The sequence below is a fragment of the Musca autumnalis genome, unplaced genomic scaffold (genome assembly GCF_047663935.1).
Source record: "Musca autumnalis isolate F117 unplaced genomic scaffold, ASM4766393v1 scaffold_2, whole genome shotgun sequence".
Taxonomy (NCBI): domain Eukaryota; kingdom Metazoa; phylum Arthropoda; class Insecta; order Diptera; family Muscidae; genus Musca; species Musca autumnalis.
This window is the reverse complement of record NW_027411755.1, coordinates 69,490,405-69,514,593: the sequence shown is the minus strand read 5'-3', so window position 1 is coordinate 69,514,593 and position 24,189 is coordinate 69,490,405. Positions and strand designations below refer to the sequence as shown.

The window sequence follows — 24,189 nt, the reverse complement described above, 5'->3', positions numbered from 1 at the left end:
GAGTAGAAGATCACAAGGTGATCTTACAGAATATCGTACGGTCTTCTTATAGAAGACCACAAAGTCATCTTATAGTCGACCATCACGTCTTTTTTTAGAAGATTTCAAGGTCTTCATATGAAAGACTACAAGGTCTTCTTATAGTCGACGACAACGTCTTCTTATAGAAAACCGCAGAGTTTGTTGCGGAGACCGCTGTAATTAAATTGAAGGATCGATGCATTTCCGGGGCGCTAAAAGGGGTTGCTGCTTCGTCGATTTCCCACGACAATGATGAATCCGACGACGAAGTTGAAGCCACGCTGGGAGGTGTTCACACACAGCAATATAACTACAATCGCGTTAGTCCTGTAGGCGGCTAGGACATCTAACTGATATTGACATGTGGTGGATGCGCATCTGGCGAGCGGAACAAATCCATGGCCGGTACGAAAGAGTTCAAAAAAGAAGGGATATAAAACCTCTCCCATGTTCAAAAAAATGCCTTGTACTTTTCAAGAACATCAGCCAATGCCCGAACGACGGTATTTGCATTGGGGTGCGGGCATTACATTTTCACATTCGCAGCTCATGCATGACCCTTAAAATATTTGCAGGTGCCATCAACATTTAGATGATTGCTTTTTATTTTCTTCTCGTTTTATAGTTAATTCAGTAAAGTGCAAAACCAAATGCCTTTGATTAAGTATACGCACCACTGTGCAATCGATTTGATTCTGTAATTAATAACATTCATACGCACCAACCTGCAATTAATTCTAAAAATTGTCTATAAAATAAAAATTTAGTGGCAAACATTAAAATCCGACACAACTTTTGACTTTAAAATTTTGTCCTAATCAATTATTTACATCATATGACAACCACCGTCCACCTCGTTTAATAGAGGCTAATTTCAAATATTGTCAAACAATTATTACTCACAAATTGAGCAAAAAATAAACATTACCACTATTGTTACGACTACTAGCAATGGCTATTGCTGCGGCGGAGGCCATAATCATAACAATAATAGATATGAGCAATTATTACTGTTATGTTATGACATTTTCATGTCAGACACATGTCAGGGGATGGCAACAATTGGCCTCCAACATCCATAAATATTTGTGTTTATTAGTCCAGGGGGGGTGGGGGACTACTGTTGCAGAACAGAGTGCCATGCATGTCTACCAAAAAGGCTAAGAGGCAAAAAGTTATTAAATTATTTGAACCTAGACATGGAGGATGGTTGTCAAATGTCACAGAAATTGTGGTTATTCTTAGTATTGGCGCTTGCATTTCTAAGCTAAAGTAATGCCCTATATAAGGGTGGCATTTAAGGATGCGGTCTTTAGTGTTGTAAACTTATTGGCCGCCATAATATTCTGGTCAGTGGTAAACCTATTACAGGTTATTATAAAGGTAAGTTGCGAACAAAACTCTTAAAGATTTTTCTTTTTTTTTAGAATTTCAATTAATTTTCCTGACAGCTGTCGTATTTGGTGATTATTTTAGGTCTACTGTTTCCTCGAACCACTTTGCTAATCATTAATCATTTGGGACATCAAACAAATCTGCGATTTGTCAACAAATCTCATATGGAGGAATTATAAAAACAAACAGCAGCAACAACAACAAGAAAATTTATTACCCGGCGAAAATGGACATTTATCAACTTTGTGTGTAAAATGGACTAGAATTTGGCAATCCAATAACAACACCAACAACAAAACTCAATATTGTACTTTTGGTCACTTAGGGGCACACCCTCCTCCCACTCACGCATCACCCCCAAAATATTTGGCTAGAGAGTTTGGTTTTGAACAACATTATCACCGGGCACCAACCAACCAACCGCCGCCAGAAATGGCCAGTAAATCGAATAAAACCACAAAAACCATTATCACTTTTATAGCGGCCTATTTCGAGAATGGTAACATACACGGTCTAAAATATGTGGTCAAAGGAGATCTAACAACAATTGAAAAGTAAGTACAACCAACAGCTCTTTTATATAAATGTAGCCTCAAAAATGCGAGTGTGTACGTGTGTGAGTGTTTGTGTTAGTTTTCTGCTAAAAGGACCATTATGTCTGTGTAGATACATTTGTGGCTTTGTAACGGCTATTCCGTTACAAACGTTGTTGCGTAAATAGTTGGTCATACTACAATTACAAGCGTTTTGGTCAGTATGCCTGTAAAATTTTGTTACAAGTCCGCTTCACTGAACTCCGACACGAAACCCCAAAAATGTTCGGACAAATTTTAACCACATGAATGTATAGCCAAACTCAAATAACTCAATTTAAAGTTTGGTAAAAACCCCAAAAGGGTGTAGGCTAGAAATTTAAACGAAGGGTGGGTGGATAATGTGGATTAACCTCAAAAATGACGGGAACGCATATTGGATATTAATCGAAAGCGAATAACTTCGACGGGAAGGCCAAGTGGAAAGTGCTACCCCAAAATATGGTATTGCATTAGAGAATGAGAAAAGCACCGAAAAATATGCAACTGGAAGCCTAATTTAGGTTATAGGATTCGCTGCTGCCATTATTGTAGACAGCTACTTCAGTGGGCATCAAATCCACGCTTGAGAAAAATATTTTTAAAAGAATGCACGCTTAAGAAAAATATTTTAAGAAAAATCCACGCTTGAGAAAAATATTTTTAGAAAAATCCACGCTTAAGAAAAATATTTTAAGAAAAATCCACGCTTGAGAAAAATATTTTTAGAAAAATCCACGCTTGAGAAAAATATTTTAAGAAAAATCCACGCTTGAGAAAAATATTTTCAGAAAAATTCACGCTTGAGAAAAATATTTTTAGAAAAATCCACGCTTGAGAAAAAAAATTTAAGTAAAATCCACGCTTAAAAAAATATTTTAAGAAAAACTTACTCTTGAGAAAAATATTTTAGGAAAAACTTACTCTTGAGAAAAATATTTTAAGAAAAATCCACGCTAGAGAAAAATGTTTTTAGAAAAATCCACGCTTGAAAAAAAAATGTGGTATGAAAAAATCACGCTTGAGAAAAATGTTTTAAGAAAAATCCACGCTTGAGAAAAATATTTTAAGAAAAATCTACGCTTGAGAAACATATTTTAAGAAAAATCCACGGTTGAGAACAATATTTTAAGAAAAATCCACGGTTGAGAACAATATTTTAAGAAAAATCCACGGTTGAGAACAATATTTTAAGAAAAATCCACGCTTGAGAAAAATATTTTTAGAAAAATCCACGCTTGAGAAAAATATTTTAAGAAAAATCCACGCTTGAGAAAAATATTTTTAGAAAAATCCACGCTTGAGAAAAATATTTGTAGAAAAATCCACGCTTGAGAAAACTATTTGTAGAAAAATCCACGCTTGAGAAAAATATTTATAGAAAAATCCACGCTTGAGAAAAATATTTTTAGAAAAATCCACGCTTGAGAAAAATATTTTTAGAAAAATCCACGCTTGAGAAAAATGTTTGTAAAAAATCTACGCTTGAGAAAATAATTTTTAGAAAAATCCACGCTTGAGAAAAATATTTTTAGAAAATGCACATGAGGTCGCCTTGCGAAATCATGCCTTTGTGTTAATTCTATTTCTCTCTATTGCCGTGCTTAAGCTTATCTCTTAGCTTTCACTCTTCACTCGTGTACTTATTGAAACTATCCATATTAAATTTAATCGTACTGACCTTATTATATACTAGCTACCAGGAGGACCCTTACTGAGGTTAGCTAGTTCTATGTTCCATCAAACACCAAATTTAGACTAAGTTCTAGGTTAATTCTTGTAGCACCCCCGAAAAAACGAATGAGATAATTTTCCTGCTTATCAACCTCCTTCGCTGTGTGAAGTTTTGGGATTTCATCCAGAGATGATAATTTTAATTTCTCTCAGTTGGCTCTTCTGGAGTTCATATGAGGCGGTCGCCTTTTACTTTATAAGATACCGCTTCGATAACATCCAGTTTGTTATCGACATAAGTTCTTGTGAGATGTAGTAGAAGCACGGTAGACACCTCTTTGCATATTTATCTACACCATGCTGCCCACGTTCTCTACTGTGACGACAGAATGCGGAACCGAAACCAACCCAAACAGAAGTATAGCTCTCCCTTAAAATCCCTGATATCCATCGCTCAATTTCTCGCTATCTGTCGTTAATTTCGTCACAGTTCCTACACCATTCTGGAAGGAATTAACTTGTTTCCAACCACTGAAGGCCGCGATTCTTCTTCCGACTGCTTTCACACCTCTGGCACATCCAAATCAAGAGGTGGCACTCATGTTATATATGCAACTATGCAGGTACTTTCTTCAGTTGAGACCGTGGCTAACATGCAGTCATACCAAGGTGCTTCTATTTTCTGGATGAGGAAGTCCTTAGATTCTCCATCCTGACAATTGATTACGTTAATGACTTTGTAGATAGCTGCCCTTCTAAATTCGGTCATGCTGTTGTCCACATCGTCCGAGTTATGATTTTCCATAGACAGTCATACCCAACGATCCTAACTGATATTATCTTTAGGACCGAACTTATATATGGCTACCACTAAAAGGTAATCTGAGATAATAATCCGCGCAATTTTTGATGTCGTTCGTGTTTTCCTATTGGGCAAGTTGAGCCCACTCTCCTTCGCGCAGGAAATCTAATGATTACATGACTGACGCTCCAGACAACCTCTTTATTACTAGATGTGGACCCTCAGAAGATCGAACCCTCTGCGTCAGACGCTATAAATTGGGTACAAACGACTTCGGACCACCTAACTGCTTCGAGGTTGATGGTCCGCCATTCGTTGCAGCCACTTAACTCCTTATAACATCATCTCCTCCTCCGACCTTGCAGTTACATGTGAGAGTTCTCTGCAAGATCGAAGTTCCTGAACCCGCACTTCTTTTCCCCTGCAACTTTTGTGACATAAACAAAAGAAGCAGTCACATTAGGTACACATTGTGTGGGTGGTTAGTCGGCGTCTGTCCCCTTGGATTCTCCGACTTCAAAAAAACGGGAGGCATCTTGCTAGGTACCATCGGTATTATTGTTGTCGGGATCGATGTCGTCAAATTGAGTGACCCAACCACTGGTGTCCGCAAGGGACTCGAGCAATTTGAAATCAGTCCCATCAGCTTCTCCGACTTTTAAACAGGAGGTGCGTTGGTAGTACCGGTCGTATTGCTTTCGTCGCGGTAGATCGCGTCAAATTGCCTGATCGTACCCCAGACACAACTAATGTTTTGAGGGACTTGAACAATTTAAAGCGATCGTTTATTTGTATTCTTCCGGAACCGGGGTAGTTCAGCACCCCTTTGGGCTGGTGACCACAACAGAATCTGCAATTTGAATCCGTTCGATTGGGAAGAAACGATTCTCTGCCTGAGGGTATTTTTTTAAGAAACACCTTACTAATCAAAGTTTCAGCCGAATTTTATGGAATTTCGCTTGCGAAACATTATCTGGGGTATTATCCTTTACTCGATCTTGCTACTTTTAGTGGGATGCTCTGAAGCTCATCCTTCAGAACATCCTGCCTGCGAAGAATGGGTCTATCGGCAACGCTCATCCCCTAAGCGAGTTGTCGAGACGGACGCCTACAACGTTCAATATCAATTTTTAATAGTCCTCGATAAGATCAGCATTAGAAACAAGATCCTGAAGTCGCTGGCCGGCAGCACTTGTAGTGCTAACAAAGGAACTTTTTATAAACCAATAAAAAGGTCTGTGGTAAGCCATGCGGTGCCAAATTCGTTGGAGCTGTCTGGGTCGATCGATCTTACTCTCAACAGTAGATGGAGAGAAAATATTCAGGGAAATATTCTTCAAAACAGTTAATCGTTTTATACCAGCGGGTCCAATTCTTCTTATCAGACCAAACTTTCCAAGATTGGCACAACAAAGCCACCATCTTTGAAAATCCAGCCGATGATAGAATTGAGAAGCTAAGTGTCATCAAAGACGTGCTTGTTCTTGAGCACAGGCGCTTCAAATGGTCGGAAGGAACCTCTTAGCCAATAAAGAGCTTATGCGGTTGAAAAAAATAAATGAAAACCCCAGTTCTGCCGTAAATGTATGGAATATTCATCATCGAACAGGGACAAGCGATTCGTTCGGATACGCAAGAAACTCTAATTATATTTGCAAACTATCGACTTCACATCCATCCAGTGAATTTCAGACAATTATCTCTAAACCCATGCCATTCGAATATCTTTGGTTAAGACCGATTCTGAATACTCATGTTGAAGTCTCATGATGCAACAGGCTTGGGCTGTTGGAATTATAAATTACTCAATTGTAGATTCGGAACATCTGAAAGATCGACCAAGTTATTCCGATTCGGAAGCTCGATAAATCTGCTACCAATGGAAAATGTTTCCTCCCGATTGATCTTCTTCAGTAGCAAAAGTTTTAGAATCCTTGTTTCTCCCATCCCTGAAAAGGCACATCCATTTTGATACCCACCAACATGAATTCAGGGTAGCGCATAGCAGAACAACAGCTTTACAAGTGATTGCAACCAGCTTAAATCAGCTGCGGCTACCAGAATGTACCATTGTGATAGATCTGGACCAGTCATTAATTCCTTACTTCCAAATGTTGTCACGCATTGTCTTACTAATTACCTTAATGGTATACAAGCCTTCTTTGAATTCCGAGGCCAAAAGTCCAAATATCGCAAGATCAAAATGGAAGTGCCGTAAGGCAGAGTTCTTTCACCCATTTTGCTCCATATTTATTTTTTGAAACTCCCCAACCCAAGAACAAATATGCTGTCGTATGCAAATGAATGTTCCATCATTGCATTAGGCGTTCATATTGTTCCAATCTGCCGCGTCATCCCAACCATCTCACTTTTATTGAAGATCCACCTTCCATAAGGATTTCAGGTGGTATCTTGCAGCAGTCTTGGAAGCCATAGATGCAATTAAATGTTAAATAAACATCCTCCTGCAATTTCTGATACTGATCGGCAACTTCTCAGGCAAACACGTTCCGTTTGGCACCACTTCGGCCCGGATATAGCAATGTTCTTAATTACTACAGAGAATGTATTGTACCTGTAGTGGAATTCGGTAACTCATTTTTTAATTTACCGACAAAAATCCGTAAAGTTAACATGCTTATAATTTCGGTATTTAACGAAAATTTTCACTAAGATAGCCACCCAAATATAGCTGTCGTTATGTCCTACCGATATCAGGAGTATTGTCAACATTAATTAAAACTTTTCATTCATAAGTTTGCTTTTTCATTTTATCGATTTTTGTCGGTAACTCAAAAATAAGTTACAGAATTCCACTACAGGTGGGTTTAAAAATAAGTTTAATATTATTTTATAATCATTTTGTTATACAGCATAACTTACCTACATTCGAAGCCGACCCTTCATTCATTCATTGTTATAGGAAACCCTCATTTACCCGTAATGTAGTTTAATGTTTCTACATATTTGTTTTCATTTCCCATACTACAACACACGCAATACTAACCAAATTACCACCTACAAGCATACATACGCCTACCTCCTACTACTCTCCTCCATTAACTATAAACTGAAATATTTGCAAAAATTTTCCTCTTATCATCGCCCCCCACCTACCATCCTCTCTCCTTTTCTTGTTTCCATTACAGATGCCTCTGGTTGACACTCTTAATTATATCGATGTTTTTTTGCGTTAAAATCGGTTTGCAATCTGTTGATCGTTATTATACAAAGAGTACCGTTGTTGGCCTCGAGCGAGATTTTTATTATTGGAACACAACAATGCCTAGCGTGACCATATGTCCATTAATACGTTTAGATGAGGAACGAGTACGAGCATATAGCCGGTAGGTGTTAATCAACAAAATAAAATGGCATCGATAACCATGGCGGCGATGCCCATGCGGATGGTGAAGATGATGATGATGGTCATTGCAATGCTGTGAATGATGGTATTGCTGACGATGATGATGTGATAATGAATGTTTTTTTGTTTGATAATGTATCACAACAGTGGACCTATGATTGTTATTTGAGGTGTAGGAAATTGTTTACCGTCTAATTGTTGTAGCAATTGCTGCAGACAGTTGGCATTAACAAAATGCAGTGGTGCGAGGTTCGATGGATTTAAGTATTAATGAAAAGGCCTAAAGGTCACCTATACAAATGTAACTGCCCCGATAGGTTGTAACCACAAAGCTACTGGAGTTAGTTGAATGCTTTTGAAAGAAGAGGTCCAGTGTGTCGTGCGGAACTGTGTCGCATGCTGGGTAGATGTTTTGCACGGTGTCATCGATCCTTGTGCCCTAAAGGAATTTAGACGGCTGCACCATCCCGAGCGTAGTTAAGCCAAAACTACTCTGGTTTGCCGTGGTAGCTGACACTCCCTAGCTGCGATAGATAGGGGATGTTCTCCGAGGACCGCATTCACACGACAGTTGTTTATGGCATCTGCAATTGCATCTGTGTGAATGCTATTCAAATCTCCTATAGAATAGAAGGTCTTCGTAGGATGCTTCTATAGAAAAGAAGGCTTCCATAGGAGGCCTCAATAGAATATAAGGCCCCCATAGAAGGCTTCTTTAGAATAGAAGGCATCCATAGGAGGCTTCTACAGAATAGTAGGTCTCCATAGGAGGCTTCTATAGAAAAGAAGGCCTCCATAGAAGGCTTCTATAGAATAGAAGGCCTCCATAGGAGGCTTCTATAGAATAGAAGGCCTCCATAGGAGGCTTCTATAGAATAGAAGGCCTCCATAGGAGGCTTCTATAGAATAGAAGGCATCCATAGGCAGCTTCTATACAATAGAAGGCCTCCATAGGAGGAATCTATAGAATAGAAGGCCCTTATAGGGGGCTTTTATAGAATAGAAGGCTTCTATAGAATAGAAGGCCTCAATAGGAGGATTCTATAAAAAAGAAGGCCTCCATAGGACGCTTCTATAGAACAGAAAGCCTCCACAGGGGGTTCCTACAGATTAGAAGGCCTCCATAAGAGGCTTCTATAGCACAGAAGGCCACCATAGGAGGTTTCAAAAGCACAGAAGGCCTCCATACGAGGCATATATAGAAGAGAAAGCCCTTAGAATAAAAGTCCTCCATAGGAGGCTTCTAGAGAATAGAAGACCTACCTAGTAGGCTTCTATAGAATAGAAGTCCTCCATAGGAGGTTTCTATAGAATAGAAGGCCTCCATAGGAGGCTTCTATAGAAAAGAAGGCCTCCATAGGAGGCTTCTATAGAATAGAAGGCCTCCATAGGAGGCTTCTATAGAATAGAAGGCCTCCATAGGAGAAGTCCTCCATAGGAGGTTTCTATAGAATAGAAGGCATCCATAGGACGCTTCTATAGAACAGAAAACCTCCACAGGAAGGCCTCCATTGGAGGCTTCTATAGAATAGAAGGCCTCCATAGGAGCCTTCTATAGAATAGAAGGCCCCCATAGGAGGCTTCTATAGAATAGAAGGCCTCCATAGGAGGCTGCTATAGAATAGAAGGCCTCCATAGGAGGCTTCTATAGAACAGAAGGCCTCCATAGGAGGCTTCTATAGAATAGAAGGCCTCCATAGGAGGCTTCTATAGAATAGAAGGCCTCCATAGGAGGCTTCTATAGAATGGAAGGCCTCCATAGGAGGCTTCTATAGAACAGAAGGCCTCCATAGGAGGCTTCTATAGCATAGAAGACCTCCATAGGAGGCTTATACAGAATAGAAGACCTCCACAGAAGGCTCCAATTGAATAGAATGAATACATAGAAGGCTTCTATAGCATAGAAAGCCTCCATAGGATACTTCTTCAGAAAAGAATGGCTCTTTAGAAGACTTCTGTAGAATAGAAGGCCTCCATAGGAGGAATCTATAGAATAAAAGGCTCTTATAGGGGGATTTTATAGAATATAAGGCTTCCATAGGAGGTTTCTATAGAATAGAAGGCCTCCATAGGAGACTTCTATAAAAAAAGAAAGCCTCCATAGAACGCTTCTATAGAATAGAAGCCTCCATAGGAGGCCTTACAGATTAAATGGCCTCCATAGGAGGCTTCTATAGCAAGGGAGGCCTGCATTGGAGGTTATTATGTCACATAAGGCCTCCATAAGAGGCTTCTATAGCACAGAAGGCCTCCATAAGAGGCCATAGGAAGCTTCTATAGAATAGAAGGCTTCCATATGAGGCTTCTAACGAATAGAATGCCTCCATAGGAGGCTTCTATAAAATAGAAGGCCTCCATAGGAGGCTTCTATAGAATAGAAGGCCTCCATAGGAAGCTTCTATAGAATTGAAGGCCTCTATAGGAGGCTTCTACAGAATAGAAAGCATCCATAGGAGGCTTCTATAGAATAGAATGCCTCCATAGGAGGCTTCTATAGAAAAGAATGCCTTCATAGGAGGCTTCTATACAATATAAGGCCTCCATAGGAGGGTTCTATAGAATAGAAGGCCTCCATAGGAGGTTTCTATAGAATAGAATGCCTCCATAGGAGGCTCCTATAAAATAGAAGGCCTCCATAGGAAGCTTCTATAGAATAGAAGGCCTCCATAAGAGGTTTCTATAGAATAGAAGACCTCCATAGGAGGCTTCTATAGAATTGAAGGCCTCTATAGGAGGCTTCTACAGAATATAAGGCATCCATAGGAGGCTTTTATAGAATAGAACGCCTCCATAGGAGGCTTCTATAGAAAAGAATGCCTTCATAGGAGGCTTCTATACAATATAAGGCCCCCATAGGAGGGTTCTATAGAATAGAAGGTCTCCATAGGAGGTTTCTATAGAATAGAAGGCCTCCATAGGAGGCTTCTATAGAATAGAAGGCCTCCATAGGAGGCTTCTATAGAATAGAAGGCCTCCATAGGAGGCTTCTATAGAATAGAAGGCCTCCATAGGAGGCTTCTATAGAACAGAAGGCCTCCACAGGAGGCTTCTATAGAATAGAAGCCTCCATAGGAGGCCTTACAGATTAAATGGCCTCCATAGGAGGCTTCTATAGCAAGGAAGGCCTGCATTGGAGGTTATTATGTCACATAAGGCCTCCACAAGAGGCTTCTATAGAACAGAAGGCCTCCACAGGAGGCTTCTATAGAATAGAAGTCCTCCATAGGAGGCTTCTATAGAATAGAAGACCTCCATAGGAGGCTTCTATAGAATAGAAGACCTCCATAGGAGGCTTCTATAGAATAGAAGACCTCCATAGAAGGCTCCAATTGAAAAGAATGACTATATCGAAGGCTTCTATAGCATAGAAAACCTCCATAGGAGACTTGTTCAGAATAGAATGGCTCTAAAGAAGACTTCTGTAGAATGGAAGGCCTCCAAAGGAGGCTTATTTAGAATTGAAGGCCACCACAGACGGCTTCTATAGAACAGAAGTCCTCCATGTTGTTGTTGTAGATGCATGAAATCTATTTAGGAGGATAGGTTTGATGCTGAGTTTGCAGCCCATGACTGAAACACTATGGTTTCGGGTCAATCCGGTACGTAAGAACCTGCTGCCGTGGGATTAAGAAGTCCTCCATAGGAGGCTGTCAAATTTGACCCCTAGAATTCTGGGGGAGTTGGGGGTGGAATACAAAAGAGGTGTTTCACTCTGCGGGGCTTAATCATCCAACGTTTTAAACTTTGGGGGTGAAAACTACGAAGCTCATGACGCTCATTTGCTAATCCCGTCGCCTCTACCGGGAAATTTGTCCTCACTTCGGGTATTCGAGCGTCTGCAGCAGTGTTGATGCCTCAAAACGTCCCTTCTGCTACCCGAATATGAGATCGGTTGGGCAGATCTCTGAAGCGGTTCTCAGGCCAGGCAACTTCGACTGTGGCAAAATACACCTCAGTAATGTTGACGACATTTCTTGAGTGTTTCAGCCCTATGAAACTTCTCTACAAGTGGTGTCGTAAGACACGCCTTTCGGATTCCCATATGATTGAACTAATATAAATCGGATTGCACTCATTGATATGAAAGAAGTCTCCCTCGTCCCTTCTGGGATGTTTGTGGAACAATTACTACCGAAGACCAAATGAATGCCACAACATATGATTAGCACTAACGACCCTAAGAGATCATAGGTTATGACCTTTCAAAAGAGGGATAATGTTGGGCTTATAACCTGGACTACATCTATTTATCGGCGTGATGTATACGTTATGTAACTCTACCACGGTAGTTCGACACCTGACAGCTACTCCCTACATACCATGTACGAACCATTAGAGAGTTCCTGTTACGTGCTGCCTCCTCATTGTTTATAAGAAGACCTTATTGAAAAAAAACAAACAAAAAAAAAAACATTGTTCCACAACATCCCATACGGGACAAGGGAGACTTCTCTCATATCAATGAGTGCACCCCGATTCATATTTAGCTCAATGATATGGGACCTAACTGTTTATCGCCGAGTCCGAACGGCGTGTCTTAAGACACCACTTGTGGAGAAGTTTTTCAAGGCTGAAATACTCAGGAAATGTCGCCAACATTACTGAGGGTATTTTGCCACCGTTGAAAAATGTTTGATGTTGCTTGGCCGGGGAATCGAACCCCCAACCTTCTGCGTGCAAGGCGGGCGTGCATACCATTGCACCACGGTGGAAGACCTTATTGGCTTTCTATAAAAAGACCCTACTGGTCTTCTATAAGAAGACCCTATTGGTCTTCTATAAGAAGACCCTATAAGACGACCCTATTGATCCTCTATAAGACGACCCTATTAGTTTTCTATAAGATGAATCTATTGGTTCTGTATGGGAAAACTTTATTGGTCTGCTATAGAAGACCCTATTGATCTTCTATAAGAAGATCCTTTTGGTTTTCTATAGGAAGAACCTATAGGTCTTCTTTAGGCAGTAAACCTCCATCTTCTGATGGGCGGCTACCATCCTTGAGTTATCTCAGCTCAGCTTCTTGATCCCTTTGTATCAATTCTTATATCCTTCCAGGCAGCACAAATTAAACGAACGTGAATTTCAAGAGCTCTATAACTTTTTGGAACACTTGGCCAATGCGACCTATCATAATTTCCGTAATATACCCAGCAATCGCAGCATTAATGTACTGCTTGACCGCATCAAAATTACACCGAATATCTATCAAGAACTAATCTACAATTTAACGGGAGATAATGCTATACGAACTAAAGCTGATCTAGAAATAGCTGCTGATAAAATTCGTGGTACCTCCGGAGATATTATTATCCAAACACGACAAATATTAACCGAATACGGGCTATGTTATATGACCAATACCAAGTTATCGGAAAAATTCACTTCACAATATCTCATTTGGGGTGCCCGAAAATTACAATGAAGTTCAAGGCGCGGAGAATGTTTTGGAGGTAAAACATAGCAGCTATTTTGACAGTGATGTAAGTTATAATTTTCTTGGATTCGGCAATAAACCAATTGATGTAAGTATGCGACAAGAGAATAGATGTGGACTTAAAATGGCAATAAGTTCGTTTTTCCGCAGGGTTTTCTTCACAGTGCGTTTGAAATAATGCAAGTAGATCATAATTTGGGTTATACCAATGAACCGCTGCAGGTCGATGTGGAATGTATGGAAATTATCACCGAAGATGGTTTTGAGGAGTAAGTTGGACCCTTCCGATTTATATTTAAATATTCATTTGTGATTTTTTAATCTGTTTCTAGGGACGCCACCATTGAACAACGCAAATGCCGTTTCCAACACGAATCAAATTTGACCCATTACCCCGTCTATTCGAAGAATATTTGCATACAAGAATGCCGCCTAAATTTGGTATTTGACATTTGCAAATGTATACCACATTTCTATCCGAACCGAAGTAAGTATAATGCCATGTTTATATTAAAGCTTTTTGCGAGGTTGAACTTTTTTATGAGTCGATAATAGATTTTTGACTACCCGCCGAAACGCTATATCCACAGGTGTGGAACTGCTGAGGTAGCTTTTCTTAACGTATATATTTTGCCGATTAATAAACCTACTCCAGGTTAAACACCCAACATTAGCCCGCGTTTTGAAGATCATAACGAACTGGTCTTAGGGGACTTTAATATTCATAAGTTTTGTCGTTTGGTCCTAGGTAGTGCAGTGTGAGCAGATTGATAGCTTTACGTTTTCCACGGTCAATCAAGACACACTTACCAGAATTAACGGATAATTGATAAGATAAATGACGTCACCTGATAGTCAATCGAATCCCTTGTGTCAAACCATCTCCATCGGGCGGTTTCATCATCTCTGAACGACGCACTTTCATCAATCATGGTAAAGATTCAGAGAGTTCACTAATCACCGCTGCAGAGATCTGCCCAACCCTTCTAATGCTCTAGTAGCAGATTCAACATCAAAACTTTTGCAGACGCTCGCCATATACCCACTGGTCGAATACGACTAGTAATAATAAGAGACTCTTTCGAAAGTCGATTAAGAATAATCGATTATCCGGTTTTCGCACAGTCAATAGTCGAATACGACTTTTAGAAACTTTACTGCTAATAATCGATTAATCGACTAACCGAAATCGATTTTACATATCCCTACATCCAAGGTCTGGGGTCCTGATGGAATCTCCATGGTAATGCTTAATGAGCTGGATGAGCCGGGTGTAGAGTATCTCACCAAAGTTCTCAACTTGTCGTTAGCCACTCACATCGTGTCGGAAGTCTGGTAAAGGGGCACGGTGGTCCCGCTACGGAAGCCAGGCGAGGATGCCATCAGAAGTGAATCGTGTAGACCGATTTCGCTTTTATCGGCCGTAGCAAAGACTCGTGAGGGTTTATTTCTCCCAAGCATCAGAAATAGCTATGCAGTTGCCGATCATCCACATGAGTTCTTCTGTAGGAAGACCCTATTAGTCTTCTATAGGAAGGCCCTATTGGTCTTCTATTGGAAGACCCTATTAGTCTTCTGTATGACGGCCTTATTGGTCTTCTATGGAGACCAGACAAAGAAGCCAGCAAAGATGAATCCTACTGTTTGATTTCACTTTTGACGCCCATAGCAGAGACTCTTAAGTCTTTACTCCTCCCCAGAGTCAGAAATAGCTATCCAGTTGCCGCTTCAAGTCGTGCGATAGGATATTGTCGGTGGCGTTCGACTTAACAAAAGCCTTCGATGATGTCAAGTACTCACGCTGTTTGAGAACATTAAGCAGACTACTCTCCGGTCAAGTTTGAAACGTTGGACAATCAATTATATGCGTGGACGCCTGCCGTACCTTGAATTAAGGAAGAAGAAGTCGAAGCACTGTAGAGTGAAAAATGAGTTCCCCACCTTCTTTCGCACGAGGAAAATGCAAACATCCGCCAATAAATCTACAGCCACTCTGTTTTCCACATTGACTGCCGAGATGAGTACTGAGCGGAATGTCATGGTCAAAGGCGCCAAAATTCCAACCACTAACTACCCGAAGATTCTTAGGGTCACATTCGACAGTATATTCAAGCCGTGCGCGCCTGCCTCAAACTGAGATGTAGGAACAAAGTCCTGAAGTCCCTAGCCGGCAACACTTTGCAGATAAAGGAACCTTATTGTTGGCCAGATATAACGTCATAGGTCGGTCTGTGGTAAGCTATGCATCACCCGTGTGGTCCGCGAATATAAGAGCAAAGTGATGAAAAAATATTTAAACCTGGCAGAAAGCCGCCCTGAGGACTGCAACAAGTTGCCTCCTATCTTCAGTCTACCATCTGCATGAGAGGATAAAGATTCTTCCAGCACAGCAACGCAATGGTATGCTTTCGTTGCAGTACTTGTCCGGGTGTTACTGTGGCAGCCATCCTAATCATCATATGGTGGATAGAACCCCCCACCCAGGCATGTCTGGAGAGATCATTATAATATAGAGGGAGAGGCCCAACAGCCTATCAAGAAGGTTTGAATAGCATTCACATAGATGCAGTTGCAGATGCCCTCAGCAACTATCAGGTAAATGCGGTCCTCGGTGTACACACCCATATTTAGCATATGAGGAGCGTCAGCTGCTACGAAAACAAAACAGACTCATCCCAATCGCCAGGATGGGAGGGATCTTCATGAATTAGAGATAGAGGACCAACGATATAAGACAGAACTTCTAAATCAGCAAGCCTGCCAAGCAGATTCGAATAGCATTCACAGGGATGTAGTCGCGGATGTCATAAACAACTATTGTGTGAATGTATCGTAAATGAATAACATCAGGCACATCGGCAACCCGTATTAGCTTTGGCTCAACTACTATCGGGAAGTGTTGATGTATCCAAATACTTCACCTTTTTAAAGTACGGACCCAAACAACAAGAAACCCTAGTTGGGTTTTGTTGTGTCACATCCAGCTCGGATTTTGTGGCCCCATCTAAACATGGTTAAATATTGAGTTTTTAAACAAATTCGGGGCTATAACTCTGAAACCAATGCGAATCTTCTTCTGACCTCTAAAGCAAATTTGTAGGTAAGGACAAGAATAAAATATTTGGAGAAGTAATGAACTCGAAAAACTACATTTGTTGCCTCAAATTTCAAAATATATGCAAAAATGCCACAATTTTTATACATTTCGCACCGTATCTCCAAAACCGTTAATTTTTTCTGAATATTTTCTTTTGGAAAAATATTCCGTGGAATATAATACACCTTGTCCCGATTCGAGGCTGCGAACACAGTATAGTTCTTGTTGCATAGCCCGCTCACCTTATTTTTGTATAAACAGGGTTCCTGGACTAGGGTGATGTCGATATCTAGGGTCGATAGGGTTTTCAGTAGGTTAGCAGCAGCAGCTTTGACTTCTTAAAAAGTCCTCTCCGGACTTGTCAGTGGCAAACTTGTTGACCAGTCCGTCATTCTTCTTAAAGGAGTTAAGAATCCTCCAATTCCCCATCTGAAGACCGACGTTCTGTTTCTCAACCAACTTCAGTATTCGTCCTAGCTCCATTGAAGTAGGAGGGACCCATACTGAGGTCACCATCCCACATGGTATTTCGGCCAGAGGTGCAACCACCAGATTGCTGCCTTCCCAAAGGGAGCCAATGTCCTTAACTGTTTTAAAAAGGAAATCTGCCGATTCCTAGATTTTTCGTTGTCCTTACTCACCTCCACAGACGAGACACTAGGCTTCGCGTTGTCCTTACTTGACTTCGTGGACGAACAGGGAGTCTGCAGAGCGCTAGGCCTTGCGTTGCCCTTACTCGCCTTCACAGACGAACTAGGAGTTTGCAAAACACTAAGCTTCGCGTTGTCCTTACTCGCCTTTACAGACGTACAAGGCTTGGGAGAAGATGCAACTGATGAAGAGGTTTTGACCTTTTGAACTTTGATCTTGTGACTAGCTTTCCTCGTCACCGAAGCAAACGATGCAGATGGATAGACCGGCTGTGACAACGTGGACTTCTTCTTCAGACGATCTCATCCTCTTCACAACCACTGGTTGTGATTTTGGATCGGTCGACCGAGATCCGGTTTCCTTTGAAATGCCATCTCAGACCCATCACTATTCCGCCCGCTCGCGTTCGCTCTTGTGTCGGATGGTTTCTGCTTCTTCATCAGCTGACTTACTTCCACCACCCTTTGGTGGGGTTTAGAAGTTGGGACAGCTACAGAGTCGGTCGAAACCTTCCCAGAGGATATGGACACTTTCTTCTTAATTTTTGGCTTCTTCTCAGCTTCTTCTTTGAGAACTGTGACGTTGCCGCATTTTTGAGCTGGAGCCTCCTCCATTCGTTGACGTCGGAATTTTACTGACCCGCAGTTCCCTCTTAGTTACGCGAGGATATTCTCTTTCGAATCTCCTCACGAACTTGAGGTAAGGTCGTACCAGTAGTTAATTGCCCTTCGGTATGCTTTTTCTCCTTTGCTTCTTCGGTTTTGGCATCTTTTCAGGTTTGTGGAATCAGTGAATCATCCGATGTATCGAGACTAGAGGTTGGGAGATGAATCCTCCTCTTCAGTTAGCGATAAATTTTCCCAAATGTCATCCGGGATGCTCTCCTCCTTGAGAGTCAAGGAGATGCGATGATTCCCTCAATAAGATTGAAGAGTAACACACCACGTCTGTTTAGGCTGTCATTTATTTGGCCCAGTTCCGGAGTGTTTTCCCTGCCCTTAGTAACAGTCCGTTTCTCTGCAACACCAAAGTTTGAGTTGCTGATAGCAACGATTCGTTGTCAGTTTCCATATTAATGTTGGTCAGGAATAAAGAGGTTGATGCATTCGTGGGAGTGAAGACTGAGGGTACCAAGGCATCCACACCTAGATCAGTCGAAGGTTTATTTTTGGGGTTTTGATGGTTTGTTATTAACTTTCGTATTTCCATGATATATAGATTTGTGGAGCGACTGAGGTCCACCGTGACATAGTCTCCTTACCACGGCCAAGGCTTGACAGCTAAGCCAAATAATCGTTGAGTCGCCCAGGTATCAACGAGGCTCCGTTCAAATACAGTTGGTACTCTAACTGCAAAACATGAGAACACCGCTGGCCACGTGATAGGAGATATGGGCAGGAGATCACTAGGGACGGTAGACCCTTACCGTCTTCGACCACCGCATAACACAGTTCGCCCCTCAATTATGTTTTGGCTTAAGTTGACGGTTGCTATCTTCTGAAAGGTCTGAGATTTCTTTTCAGAATCCCCTGTATTTTCAGCTTCGAGCTCACCTTTTTTCATGTCAGAAACTGTGTCGCCTTCAGCCAAATGATTCTTGGAACAGTCTCTTTTCGTGGGTTTTGACGAGGTTTCCTCGAAGCATTTGAAGATGGGAAACTCTGTTTTTCTTCGGTGATTTCGCGGTGTTCTGCTTTTCGGGAGATATTGTCCACGTCGCCACTTACAGGGAAATGGATATATTGTTCTTGATCTTTTTAGCCACGGCTGGTTCCTCTTGAACTTGTGTAGTATGTGCTTTTTATTTGTTGTGAACTTTGAGATGCTCTCACATCATCCAGCATCTTGTGAGGATCCTCCTTAGTGGGGATTTTCCAAACGGTTATGTTTGTGTTGCTATTGGATTCAAAGTCTGTTCCCGATTAGGTCACGATTGAACTCTATGACCTTATCTGTATTTTCCTCCCTTGTGTACCTTCGACAACAGATACCAAAGCAGCCACATATGTGGGAGAGGTTTGCTCACGATCATTGGGTAGCGACGACGTGTGACTCGCAGCCAGAGTCCCTGAATCATAACATTATTCATATTTCCCTCTTTCATATTTTTTGCTTTACTGGAACTCAGTCTGTTATCGGCTAAAAACTCGAAGGCAAGTGATCATATCACACTGTTCCGAAGCAAATCGTATCACAAGTTATTTCCCTAGTTCGCAGGTTGTTGCTGCGACTTTCAAAAAAACGTTCTAATTTTCAATTGTTTTGTATTTTAATTTCAGTTCCCAAACCCAAACCAATATGCGATTATCGCATTCTACTTGAATGCTTTGTTCAACATGAAGGTAAGTAAACACTCCCACATCCCTGTCACCTGACTAGTTTCATTGCAACACCATAGATGGTAACTATTTTTTTAATATTCCTTTCAGATTATTTCATTAAAATGTATAAAATAAATAAGGATGGCGAAAGAGATACAGTTCCGTGTCATTGTGTGCAGAATTGTCGGGATGCCATTGTCAATAAGAGAGCAAAATATGTAAGCGATGCAATTATTCGGGGCTGTGGAGTTCAGGATTTGCTAAAACTTCTAATTAGACACTTATACTTGTTTTACATTTACGACATCAACTCGATTTCAACTGTTAATTAATACGTCAAATGAAAACTTATAAGAAATCCATTTGGTTTCATTTGACGTTTAAGCAATGGAATTGAATGTTTAAACCGAGTGGATTTCGTAAATGTAAACTTACTATTATTAGAAGTTTCAAACAACTTTCATAGGTAACATTGGGCGCTACTAGTGTGCCTTTGCCAACGCCGATTTTGTTGATGCTACATAAAGATCGTCCAAGGGAAAGTTGTGAGTTTATCGAAGGCAGAGACACACCAGTAGCGAAGCGGTACCATGTTACCCTATATCCGAAATCATTGCTAATTGGCCTAACTAAAAATTTAATTTTAAATTCTCGAAGTTTTTCGTCCCATCGAAGCTCCACTGTCCCGATTTTCATTGGAATACAATAACGACTAGATATTTTTGTTTTCCTTTCAGCACATGCAAAAGACAAATGACTTGGTGGGTGGCAATAGCCTACTCTTTGCCATGATCAATTTACCCACCTATCGCTTGAAGCGCCAAATCATCTTCTCATTTACCGATTTGATGGGTGAGGATAGTAGATTGTGTTCATTTCATAAAGCCTATTTCTAAATAATTGTTTCCTTGCAGTTTCCATTGGCGGGACAGCTGGCTTCTTCTTGGGATTTAGTGTATTGTGTTTGGTGGAGGTCATTTATTATTTTACCCTAAGAGTTTTCTTTTATGTTATGAAAACATTTTATGGAAAAAATTAAAATGAATATTAAAACAGTTCTATTTGTTGTTGAGCTTTAGGCCATATTGTGTATTTTATTTACTTTCCAATATTTCGCAATTGATTAAATTGCATCTTCAGGGGATCTACAAAACATACTTAATATTAATATCACGGTTTTTTATTACTAAAGATACAAACACTGCACACAAGGAAATCGCTTACATGTAAAACTTAATTTAGCGTCAAAATTACTTAAAAACTATGACAGACTTCACCGTCATCGTCGAGTGTAAATATTGCACTGAGTTGCTTTACATATTGCATGATCTCTTCTGTGTTAGGTGTCGGTAGCAATAGGCTGCATTATCAGTATCGCTCTTAAAATTAATTCTCTTTGATGTGTCTATGTTGTTTATATGCAGCATCTCCAACGTTAATATTTTGTTGTAATTATTCTCTGTCTGGATTATTTTCACTTGTTCAAAGTTTGGTAAATGATTAGTTTTCTTGCAATGTTCAGCAAGAGCTGTTTTTTGTGTTGTATTCATGTTTCTATGTTTAATGTCTGACTTGTGAGCAGACATCCTGGTTTTTAACTTATTTTTGGTAGTGCCTACATATATTTTGCCGCATTTTTCATCCTTATTGCCATCACATTCTATTTTATATATTACACTAGCTGAACCCGGTGCGTTTCGCTACCCCTTTAGATTGATATGCATTTGAAATTTTACGGATTTTTTAAAATCAGATAGAAATAAATTCAAAAATTTAAAGTAAAGTATTTATTGTAATGCTTTAGGATATACAATGTTTTTTGTTTTTCCTTCAGGAGCGTAAACAAACAAATCGGCCGGTCTACCAACACGTGAACATGCAACGTAGAGCTGACCATGAGAAGCAAGAAAGATGCTAAATTTAGGCCGCATACACGAAGAGTCTGCCCTTGGGATTTATTTATAGTCAATGCAAATGTCAAACGTACAGGAAACTGCAATCTTTTAAAATTGAAGGGCGTTTCTGTTGCTATTAGAGGGATTCGAGGTAGAATTACATCTGAACCTATATACTTCCCAGTAATAATGGCTGCCTCAATTAAATAGTTATGTAGTTTTTTACTGTTAACCTTGTACCATTGCAAAGGCGAGGTGGGTCTATGTTTCTTAATAAAATAATAGGAACACCAACTTATAGTACTAAATTATGTGGTGGAAAGACTGAAGATCCAACGAACTTAGGAATTCAACTGGATAGTTAACCGCGTCGTCTTCAGTTGCCACAGTATCAATGGATTTGTACGTTCGTGCATTTCCTGAAATTCTATTGACTGAAATTCTTTCAATATAATTTACCAATTTGTTTTGTAGACCAAATCCCGCCACATATTCCAAATTTCATTGAAATGGGCTTACATAGCGTGTTTGGTGCATCAAATACATGAAATCGGCCGAAAATATATATGGGAGCTATATGTAAATTTGAACCGATTTCAATTTTGTAGATAAATTTCCGCCACATATTTCAAATTTCATTAAAATTGGACAAACATAAGGTGTTTATTGCATAAAATACATGAAATCGGCCAAAAATATATATTGGAGGTATATCCAAATCTGATCCGCTTTCAATATAATTTGGCAAACTAATTTCTAGGATCAATTCCGTCAAAGATTCCAAATTTCGTCAAAATTGAACATACATGGCGTGTTTGGTGTAGAAAATACAAGAAATCGGCCGAAAATATATATGGGAGCTATATCCCAATCTGAACCGATTTCAAAATAGTTTGGAACATTTATTTCTGCAATAAATTCCGTCACACATTCCAAATTTCATTGGAATTGGGCATATATCCAAATCTGAGCCGATTTCAAATTACTTTGGCAAATTTATTTTTAGACCAAATTCCGTCACACATACCAAATTTGAAGACTGTATCGATAATAGTTCGTTAGATATCAGCATACAAAGTCTACAGTTTTTGGAGGTACTTCCGATCCTGAGGCTAATCTCCAGATCGGGGCGGAATTTTTAAGATTTATTTAGCCTGTGACACTTTCAGGCCGTGTGGTAATATACTCTGAAAGTTTCAGGAAGATCGATTCAGCGGTTTTTGAGTCCATAAACTTCAAACAAACAAACGTACAAACATTTTCCTCCGTTATAGATATACTCGTAGATACCGCACAAATTTCATTGAAATAAACATGGGAGCTATAGCCAAATCGACACCGATTTCAATACTTATTTCTACACCAAATTTAGTTACACATTGGACATACATAGCGTGTTTGGGGCATCAAATACATGAAATCGGCCGAAAATATATATAGGAGCTATATCCAAATCTGAACCGATCTCAATATAATTTTGCATACTCATTTCTAAAACAAATTTAGTTACACATTTCAAATTTCATTGAAATTGGACATACATAGTGGGTTGGGTGCATCAAATACATGAAATCGGCCGAAAATATATATAGGAGCTATATCCAAATCTGAACCGATTTCAATATAATTCGGCATACTCATTTCTACAACAAATTTAGTCACACATTCCAAATTTCATTGAATATATAGGAGCTATATCCAAATCTGAACCGATTTCAATATAATTCGGCATACTCATTTCTACAGTCACACATTCCAAATTTCATTGAAATTGGACATACATAGTGGGTTGGGTGCATCAAATACATGAAATCGGTCGAAAATATATATAGGAGCTATATCCAAATCTGAACCGATTTCAACATAATTTGGCATGCTCATTTCTGCAAAAAATGTAGTCACACATTCCAAATTTCATTGAAATTGGACATACATAGTGTGTTGGGTGCATCAAATACCTGAAATCGGCCGAAAATATATATATGAGCTATATCCAAATCTGAATCGATTTCAATATAATTCGGCATACTCATTTCTACCACAAATTTAGTCACACATTCCTAATTTCATTGAAATTGGACATACATAGTGGGTTGGGTGCATCAAATACATGAAATCGGCCGAAAATATATATAGGAGCTATATCCAAATCTGAACCGATTTCAATATAATTCCGCATACTCATTTCTACAACAAATTTAGTCACACATACCAAATTTCATTGAAATTGGACATACATCCAATCCAATACTTGAAATCGGACGAAAATATATATGGGATCTATATCCAAATCTGAACCGATTTCGATATAGGTTGGCACATTTTGTTATAAGCCACGTTCCGTCACGCATTCCAAATTTCATGGAAATCGGACATATATAGCGTGTTTTGTACATCAAATACTTGAAATCGGACGAAAATATATATGGGAGCTATATCCAAATCTGGACCTATTTCGCTATATTTTGGCACATTTATTTTTATCCATCACACATTTCAAATTTGGAGTCTGTATCTGTAACCGTTCTATAGATATTTGCATACAAAGTTTAAATTTTTTGGAGGTACCTCCGATTCTGATGCTATATCTCCGGATCGGAGCGGAATTTCGAAACTTTTTATAGCCTATGTTACTTTCAGGCGATGTAGTAATATACCCTGAAAATTTCAGCAAGATCGGTTCAGCGGTTTTTGAGTCTATAAATTTCAAACAAACAAACAAACAAACATACAAACATTTTTCTATTTTATATATATAGATTGTGTTTGTCTGCCTTGCTTATTTTATTGTTTGTATTGGTGAAAAATCGTTTGAGGGTGTTATTCGTTTTTTGTGCTATCGTATATCTGCTTTTATCATATAAGTCTGATTTTTGAAATCGTTCGGAAATCTCCGGAACATAGATCATAGACTTGTATGATTTTTCCGCTGCTAATTCTCCACATCGCATGTTTCG

The 24,189-nt window shown here is 39.7% G+C and overlaps 1 pseudogene; it reads left to right on the top strand.

Moving 5' to 3' along the window:
* The first annotated feature begins 1,235 nt into the window (after nt 1-1,235).
* LOC141392268 (sodium channel protein Nach-like) lies at nt 1,236-20,420 on the top strand (annotated as a pseudogene).
* The last annotated feature ends 3,769 nt before the right edge of the window (nt 20,421-24,189 follow it).